The sequence below is a fragment of the Somniosus microcephalus genome, unplaced genomic scaffold (assembly GCF_052327205.1).
Source record: "Somniosus microcephalus isolate GS21.2 unplaced genomic scaffold, FLI_Smic_1.0 unresolved_chr2, whole genome shotgun sequence".
Lineage (NCBI taxonomy): Eukaryota > Metazoa > Chordata > Chondrichthyes > Squaliformes > Somniosidae > Somniosus > Somniosus microcephalus.
Window position 1 is genome coordinate 92,388,968 of NW_028225180.1, and position 9,388 is coordinate 92,398,355.

A 9,388-nucleotide genomic window follows, 5' to 3' on the forward strand; every position below is an offset into this window, starting at 1 on the left:
CTTCCCCAGACACGTCCCCCCGACTGTCCCACTCCCCCCGACTTCCCCCCCACCCTCCCCCCGACTTCCCCCCACCTCGCCTCCGCCTCCCTCGCCTCCCTCTTCCTCCGCCTCCCTCCCTCCCTCTTCCCCCCACTCCTCCGCCTCCCTCCCTCCTCTCTTCCTCCCCCCACCTCCGTCCTCCCTCCCTCCCTCATTCCCCCCGACCTCCCTTCCCCCTCCCTCTTCCCCTCCCCTTCCCACCCTCCGCCTCCCTCCCTCCCTCTTCTTCCCCCCCACCCTCCGCCTCCCGTCCTCTCCCTCTTCCCACCGCCAGCCCTCCGCCTCCCCACCCTCCCTCCTTCTTCCCCCCTCACCCTCCGCCTCCCTCCCTCCCTCTTCCCCCCCACCCTCCGCCTCCCTCCCTCCCTCTTCCCTCCCACTCCTCCGCCTCCCTCCCTCCCTCTTCCCCCCCACCCTCCGCCTCCCTCCCTCCCTCTTCCCCCCACCCTCCGCCTCCCCCTCCCTCCCTCCCTCTTCCCCCCACCCTCCGCCTCCCTCCCTCCCTCTCCCCCCACCCTCCGCCTCCCTCCCTCCCTCTTCCCCCCCACCCTCCGCCTCCCTCCCTCCCTCTTCCCCCCCACCCTCCGCCTCCCTCCCTCCCTCTTCCCCCCCACCCTCCGCCCTCCCTCCCCCCTCTTCCCCCCCACCTCCGCCTCCCTCCCTCCCTCTTCCCCCCCCACCCTCCGCCTCCCTCCCTCCCTCTTCCCCCCCACCCTCCGCCTCCCTCCCTCCCTCTTCCCCCCCACCCTCCGCCTCCCTCCCTCTTCCCCCCACCCCCGCCTCCCCCTCTTCCCCCCACCCTCCGCCTCCCTCCCTCTTCCCCCCCACCCTCCGCCTCCCTCCCTCTTCCCCCCCACCCTCCGCCTCCCTCCCTCTTCCCCACCACCCTCCGCCTCCCTCCCTCTTCCCCCCACCCTCGCCCTCCCTCCCTCTTCCCCCCACCCTCCGCCTCCCTCCCTCTTCCCCCCACCTCGCCTCCTCCCTCTTCCCCCCACCCTCCGCCTCCCTCCCTCTACCCCCCACCCTCCGCCTCCCCTCCCTCTTCCCCCCACCCCCTCCCGCCTCCCTCCCTCTTCCCCCCACCCTCCGCCTCCCTCCCCTTCCCTCTTCCCCCCACCCTCCGCCTCCCTCCCTCTTCCCACCCTCCGCCTCCCTCCCTCCTCTTCCCTCCCCCACCCTCCGCCTCCCTCCCTCTTCCCCCCACCCTCCGCCTCCCTCCCTCCCTCTTCCCCCCACCCCTCCGCCTCCCTCCCTCTTCCCCCCACCCCTCCGCCTCCCTCCCTCTTCCCCCCCACCCCTCCGCCTCCCTCCCTCCTTTCCCCCACCCTCCGCCTCCCTCCCCCCTCTTCCCCCCACCCTCCGCCTCCCTCCCTCTTCCCCCCACCCTCCGCCTCCCTCCCTCTTCCCCCCCCACCCTCCGCCTCCCCTCCCTCTTCCCCCCCCACCCTCCGCCTCCCTCCCTCTTCCCCCCACCCTCCGCCTCCCTCCCTCTTCCCCCCACCCTCCGCCCTCCCTCCCTCTTCCCCCCACCTCGTCCCCCACCCTCCGCATCCCTCCCTCTCTCCCCCCACCCTCCGCCCTCCCTCCCCTCCCTCTTCCCCCCCACCCTCCGCCTCCCTCCCTCCCTCTTCCCCCCCACCCTCCGCCTCCCCACCCTCCGCCTCCCTCCCTCTTCCCCCCACCCTCCGCCTCCCTCCCCTCCTTCCCCCCCACCCCCCCCCCTCCGCCTCCCTCCCTCTTCCCCCCCACCCTCCGCATCCCTCCCTCTTCCCCCCACCCTCCGCCTCCCTCCCTCCCTCTTCCCCCCACCCTCCGCCTCCCTCCCCTCCCTCTTCCCCCCACCCTCCGCCTCCCTCCCTCCGCCTCCCTCCCTCTTCCCCCCACCCTCCGCCTCCCTCCCTCTTCCCCCCACCCTCCGCCTCCCTCCCTCTTCCCCCCACCCTCCGCCTCCCTCCCTCTTCCCCCCACCCTCCGCCTCCCTCCCTCTTCCCCCCACCCTCCCTCCCTCTTCCCCCCCACCCTCCGCCCTCCCTCCCTCCCTCTTCCCCCCACCCTCTGCCTCCCTCCCTCCCTCCCCCGCCCCCCCCCCGCCACGCCACAAACCCCCTCGCCGTACCTGTTCAATGTTGTACCCATGCTTCTCCTTGGCCATGGCGATATACTCATCAACTGAAAGAAAGATGCAGAATTAGAAAGGTGCTTCAAATTGGGAATGTTCCTCAATAACCTGGTCACCGATATCATTGAAAGATAAACTCTAACAGAAAGAGCCAGGCCTTGGTCTACCTGCTGGCTCTCCGTGGCTGGTCTACCTGCTGGCTCTCCGTGGCTGGTCTACCTGCTGGCTCTCCGTGGCTGGTCTACCTGCTGGCTCTCCGTGGCTGGTCTACCTGCTGGCTCTCCGTGGCTGGTCTACCTGCTGGCTCTCCGTGGCTGGTCTACCTGCTGGCCACTCTCTCCCTGTGATTGGTCTAGCTGCTGGCCCCTCTCTCTCACTCTCTGATTGGTCTATGTTGGCTCTCGTTCTGATTGGTGTATCTGTTGGCTCTCTCTCTCTCTCTCACTTTCTGATTGGTCTATGTTTGCTCTCTCTCTGATTGGTGTATCTGTTGGCTCTCTCTCTCTCTCTGATTGGTCTATGTTGGCTCTCTCTCCGATTGGTGTATCTGTTGGCTCTCTCTCTCACTCACTCTCTGGTTGGTCTATCTGTTGGCTCTCTCTCTCTCCGATTGGTGTATCTGTTGGCTCTCTCTCTCACTCACTCTCTGGTTGGTCTATCTGTTGGCTCACTCTCTCTCTGGTTGGTCTATCTGTTGGCTCTCTCTCTCTCCGATTGGTCTATCTGTTGGCTCTCTCTCTCTCCGATTGGTGTATCTGTTGGCTCTCTCACTCTCTGGTTGGTCTATCTGTTGGCTCTCTCTCTCTCTCCGATTGGTCTATCTGTTGGCTCTCTCTCTCTCCGATTGGTGTATCTGTTGGCTCTCTCTCTCCGATTGGTCCTATCTGTTGGCTCTCTCTCTCTCCGATTGGTCTATCTGTTGCTCTCTCTCTCTCCGATTGGTGTATCTGTTGGCTCTCTCTCTCTCCGATTGGTCTATCTGTTGGCTCTCTCTCTCTCTCCGATTGGTCTATCTGTTGGCTCTCTCTCTCTCTGATTGGTGTATCTGTTGGCGCTCTCTCTCTCTCTCACTCACTCTCTGGTTGGTCTATCTGTTGGCTCTCTCTCTCTCTCCGATTGGTGTATCTGTTGGCGCTCTCTCTCTCTCTCACTCACTCTCTGGTTGGTCTATCTGTTGGCTCTCTCTCCGATTGGGTCTATCTGTTGGCGCGCTCTCTCACTCACTCTCCGGTTGGTCTATCTGTTGGCTCTCTCTCTCTCCGATTGGTGTATCTGTTGGCTCTCTCTCTCACTCACTCTCTGGTTGGTCTATCTGTTGGCTCTGTCTCTCTCCGATTGGTCTATCTGTTGGCTCTCTCTCTCCGATTGGTCTATCTGTTGGCTCTCTCTCTCTCCGATTGGTCTATCTGTTGGCTCTCTCTCTCTCTGACTGGCCTACCTGTAGGATTTCTCCCCTCAAACCTTTAAGGGAATGCCTGTTCATCAGTCTTCAGTTCTGAAGGAAGGTAGACACCCGTAATGTCAATATCCGCTCCTTTCTCTGGACTGAACCAAGCTGCAGTTCTCCGTTACTACTTTAGCTCAGATCATCTAAACCGGAACCGAGATTCTCACAAACAAAACTTACGTTTTGCATCTGAAATGTTGTGGTTGGGAGACCAGACCAGCATGCCCTTTGTGTCCTTCTCACTGAAACGGGCAGCGCTGTCTGAAAAACACAAACCAAAGCTCACTTGTGAATCAGATATTTATTCGCAAAAGGGGGAACGCGTTTACACGTGTTGCATTTCAAACTGGGGAGGGGGTGGCGGGGGGGAAGAGACAAAGATATCAAACATTGGCCCGTGCTGTGGGCTGCGACTCGAGAATTCTGTGTTCTACAACTTTCCACATCAGTTTATTAACGTTGCTGCATAGATAGACTAATAATGAGAGAATCCCAGGGTGTTTTCCTTTGAGTAGCTGACAGTCTTTTGGAAATTTTTGGTAGGTTCCCGGGAACCGGGGCATCCCAATATCAGCACGTTGTAAACTGGCAACCATGTAGCTTGGGACTGGAGTCACGGGGAGGCCCAGACTGGGGTGGGAGGAGGAGGAGGAGGGGGCAGGTCCCTGCTGGACACGAGCGAATATCAGTTGGGTTTTTACAACAATCTGGCAGTTTTCATGTTCATTATTCCGGTGTCAGTCCGCACACAAAACACCAGATATACCAAACTCAGCTTCCCGTGAATTCAACCTCGTGATCTCAGGGTTGCTAGTCCAGCACTCTAACCACGACACTAACCTCACTCAACTGTGCAATGTTGTCAGTGAAACTGGCCAAGAATGTCCAGCCGAACTGCTCAATGTGTCAGCCGTGGCTCAGTGGGTCTCACTCTCGCCTCCCAGTCAGAAGTTTGTGGGTCCAAGTCCCACTCCAGAGACTTGAACACAAAATCCAGGCAGCCACTCCCAGTGCAGTGCTGAGGGAGCACCGCACTGTCGGAGGGTCGGTGCTGAGGGAGCGCCGCGCTGTCGGATGGGCAGTGCTGAGGGAGCGCCGCGCTGTCGGAGGGGCAGTGCTGAGGGAGCACCGCGCTGTCGGATGGGCGGTACTGAGGGAGCGCCGCACTGTCGGAGGGGCGGTACTGAGGGAGCGCCGCACTGTCGGAGGGACTGTACTGAGGGAGCGCCGCACTGTCGGAGGGACAGTACTGAGGGAGCGCCGCACTGTCGGAGGGACAGTACTGAGGGAGCGCCGCACTGTCGGAGGGGCAGTACTGAGGGAGCGCCGCACTGTCGGAGGGGCAGTACTGAGGGAACGCCGCACTGTCGGAGGGGCAGTACTGAGGGAGCGCCGCACTGTCGGAGGGGCAGTACTGAGGGAGCGCCGCACTGTCGGAGGGACAGTACTGAGGGAACGCCGCACTGTCGGAGGGACAGTACTGAGGGAACGCCGCACTGTCGGAGGGACAGTACTGAGGGAACGCCGCACTGTCGGAGGGGCAGTACTGAGGGAGCGCCGCACTGTCGGAGGGGCGGTGCTGAGGGAGCGCCGCACTGTCGGAGGGGCGGTGCTGAGGGAGCGCCGCACTGTCGGAGGGGCGGTGCTGAGGGAGCGCCGCACTGTCGGAGGGGCGGTGCTGAGGGAGCGCCGCACTGTCGGAGGGGCTGTACTGAGGGAGCGCCGCACTGTCGGAGGGGCAGTACTGAGGGAGCGCCGCACTGTCGGAGGGGCAGTACTGAGGGAGCGCCGCACTGTCGGAGGGGCAGTGCTGAGGGAGCGCCGCACTGTCGGAGGGGCGGTGCTGAGGGAGCGCCGCACTGTCGGAGGGGCGGTGCTGAGGGAGCGCCGCACTGTCGGAGGGGCGGTGCTGAGGGAGCGCCGCACTGTCGGAGGGGCAGTACTGAGGGAGCGCCGCACTGTCGGAGGGGCGGTGCTGAGGGAGCGCCGCACTGTCGGAGGGGCACTACTGAGGGAGCGCTGTACTGTCGGAGGTGCTGTCTTTAGGATGCGACGTGGTGGGGAACCAAAGGTCTAATGAGGGTGAGGAACTTAACGTAATTAGTATAAGTAGAGAAAAAGGGATATAGGTAGACTAAGTGAGTGGGCAGTAAGGTGGCAGATGGAGTATAATGAAGGGAAATGTGAGGTTATTCACTTTGGTAGGAAGAATAGAAAAACAATATTTTTTAAATGGTGAGAAACCTTCAAATGTTGGTGTTCAGAGAGATTCGGGTGTCCTCGTGCAAGAAACACAGAAATCTAGCCTGCAGGTACAGCAAGCAATAAGGAAGGCAAATGGCATGTTGGCCTTTATTGCAGGGGGGTTGGAGTATAAGAGTAAGGAAGTCTTGCTCCAATTGTACAGGGCCTTGGTGAGACCACACCTGGAGTACTGGGCACAGTTTTGGTCTCCTTATCTGAGGAAGGATACACTTGCCTTGTAGGCGATGCAACGAAGGTTCACTAGATTGATTGAGAGATTGTGTAGACTGGGCCGATACTCTCTGGAGTTTAGAAGAATGAGAGGTGATCTCATTGAAACATGTAAGATTCTGAGGGGGATTGACAGGGTAGATGCGGAGAGGTTGTTTCCCCGGGGCTGGGGAGTCTAGAACTAGGGGGCACAGTCTCAGGATAAGGGGTCGGCCATTTAAGACTGAGATGAGGAAGAATTTCTTCACTCAGAGGGCGGTGAATCTTTGGAATTCTCTGCCCCAGAGGGCTGTGAACGCTCAGTCGTTGAGTATATTCAAGGCTGAGATCGAGGGATATGGGGATCGGGCGGGAAAGTGGAGTTGAGGTCAATGATCAGCCATGATCTCACTGAATGGCGGAGTAGGCTCGAGGGGCCGAATGGCCGACTCCTGCTCTTATTTCTTCTACCGAGGCCCCGACTGCCCCCACAGTGGATGTAAAAGATCCCACGGCCACTACTGGAAGAAGAGCAGGGGGAGTTCTCCCCAGTGTCCTGGGGCCAATATTTATCTATCAATTAACATCACAAAAATAAATTATCTGGTCATTATCACATTGCCGTTTGTGGGATCTTGCTGTGCACAAATTGGCTGCCACGTTACCTACATTACAACAATGACTACACTTCAAAAAGTGCTCACTGACTGCAAAGTGCTTTGGGACATCCTGAGGTCTGATATAAATGGCACTATGAAGTAGGGGCAACAAAGGTTGGGGCATCCAAATTAAAGGGGCGGGGGAAAGTCAGACAGAAACCGTGCACAAAACACAGCAAGTTCGCTGGTAAAGTCATCGAAGAGGGACAGTATACATGGTTCGAAGAGGCAGTTCAATGCATTTCTGGGGAGAAAGGGATAGCCGCGGTAAAAACTATTTTATTTAAATAGCACCTTGTATCGCTCGGCTTCTCGCAAGCACAGTGATTTTTAAGTAGGCTATCACGGCAGCCATCTTTTCACACAGCAAGGTCCCGCAAAGAAATAACTGGCCGGTTAACCAGCATCTTCTGGCGTTGGGGTGGTTGGGGAGGAAGTCAGGCCAGCACACTGGGAGAACGCTCCACTCTTCTTCCAACAGTAATGTCCACCTCAGCAGGCAGAACGAGCCTTGGGTCAACCGATGACCCAAGGGACAGCGCCCTCGACAAAGCTGCACTCCCGCAGTCCTGCAAAGGAGTGTCGGCCTAGATTATTTGAGGAATCGATCGATCAAGAAAATGTTTTTTTTGTTTTTGTTTTTTTTAAATTCGTTTATAGGATCTGGGTGTCACTGGCAATGCCGGCATTTATTGCCCATCCCTAGTTGCCCCTTGAGAAGGTGGTGGTGAGCTGCCTTCTTGAACCGCTGCAGTCCGTGTGGTGAAGGTGCTCCCACAGCGCTGTTAGGGAGGGAGTTCCAGGATTTTGACCCAACGACGATGAAGGATCGGCCGATATATTTCCAAGTCAGGATGGTGTGTGACTTGGAGGGGAACTTGGAGGTGGTGGTGTTCCCATGTGCCCGCTGCCCTTGTCCTACTAGGTGGAAGAGGTCACGGGTTTGGGAGGTGCTGCCGAAGAAGCCTTGGCGAGTTGCTGCAGTGCATCTTGTAGATGGTACACACTGCAGCCACGGTGCGCTGGTGGTGGAGGGAGTGAATGTTTAAGGTGGTGGATGGGGTGCCCGAGTGCGCCCGATGGGACCAATGGCCACACCCGGTCCCCAAAAATTCTCATGTTGTCAGGATAGTTTTGAGTTTGAAACGTTTAAGATCCGTGCAGGATTTCCTTACCTCTCTCGGACATGCTACTGCCGTTTCCGGAGCTTTCTTTACAGTTCTGCCGCCTCGCGACTTCTCCCAGACACTCTGAAAATGGCAGAACGGTGTCTGAGGCAGCAAGACGCTCACAGTATATAAATGTATAGAAAATATAGGACAACACTGCAGTAGGGGATATGGAAGATGCCATCCATTGGTGAGACATGGAGTGTGTCCTGGGACAATTGCCCCGGCAGTGAGAGATTTGTAAAACAAGTCGATCTCACATCGAGACCGAAGGACCAGTGAGTGCAGATATAATTCAGTCCCCAATTTAAAGTCATCTGTTCTGTTCTTATTTTTACAGTTCCAGTGAAGTCCCGTGTGCCTATTTATAATGGTGGCTGCCACTGTCAACTCGTCACGCTGTCGTTACACCCTGCCACCAGAGGAGGCGCTGCAGCACACTCACTGGAGGCGGGTCTGAGTGTGACATGTTGACATAGAGAACTCCCACTATAAGTGTGTGAGTTTACACAGTGAGCTCCCGCTATAAGTGTGCGAGTTTACACAATAAGCTCCCACTATAAGTGTGCGAGTTTACACAGTGAGCTCCCGCTATAAGTGTGTGTTTACAGTGAGCTCCCGCTATAAGTGTGTGAGTTTAGTGAGCTCCCACTATAAAAGTGTGTGTTTACACAGTGAGCTCCCACTATAAAAGTGTGAGTTTACAGTGAGCTCCCGCTATAAAAGTGTGTGAGTTTACAGTGAGCTCCCGCTATGTGTGAGTTTACAGTGAGCTCCCACTATAAGTGTGTGAGTTTACAGTGAGCTCCCGCTATAAGTGTGTGAGTTTACAGTGAGCTCCCACTATAAAAGTGTGTGAGTTTACAGTGAGCTCCCGCTATAAGTGTGTGAGTTTACAGTGAGCTCCCACTATAAGTGTGTGAGTTTACAGTGAGCTCCCACTATAAGTGTGAGTTTACACAGTGAGCTCCCGCTATAAGTGTGAGTTTACAGTGAGCTCCCGCTATAAGTGTGAGTTTACACAGTGAGCTCCCGCTATAAGTGTGTGAGTTTACAGTGAGCTCCCACTATAAGTGTGAGTTTACACAGTGAGCTCCCACTATAAGTGTGAGTTTACACAGTGAGCTCCCACTATAAGTGTGTGAGTTTACACAGTGAGCTCCCGCTATAAGTGTGTGAGTTTAGTGAGCTCCCACTATAAAAGTGTGAGTTTAGTGAGCTCCCGCTATAAGTGTGTGAGTTTACACAGTGAGCTCCCGCTATAAAAGTGTGAGTTTACAGTGAGCTCCCGCGATAAGTGTGTGAGTTTACAGTGAGCTCCCGCTATAAAAGTGTGTGAGTTTACAGTGAGCTCCCACTATAAGTGTGTGAGTTTACAGTGAGCTCCCGCTATGAGTGTGAGTTTACACAGTGAGCTCCCACTATAAGTGTGTGAGTTTACAGTGAGCTCCCGCTATGAGTGTGTGAGTTTACAGTGAGCTCCCACTAGAAGTGTGAG

The 9,388-nt window shown here is 57.3% G+C and overlaps 1 long non-coding RNA gene across 1 annotated transcript; it reads right to left on the reverse strand.

Moving 5' to 3' along the window:
• Positions 1-2,132: 2,132 nt before the first annotated feature.
• On the reverse strand, positions 2,133-8,346 carry LOC147093034 (uncharacterized). The gene is made up of 3 exons (XR_015075103.1): positions 7,897-8,346; positions 3,789-3,869; positions 2,133-2,211 (listed from the first exon to the last, which is right to left on the reverse strand). It is a non-coding gene; the product is annotated as an uncharacterized LOC147093034 (long non-coding RNA).
• Positions 8,347-9,388: the final 1,042 nt, after the last annotated feature.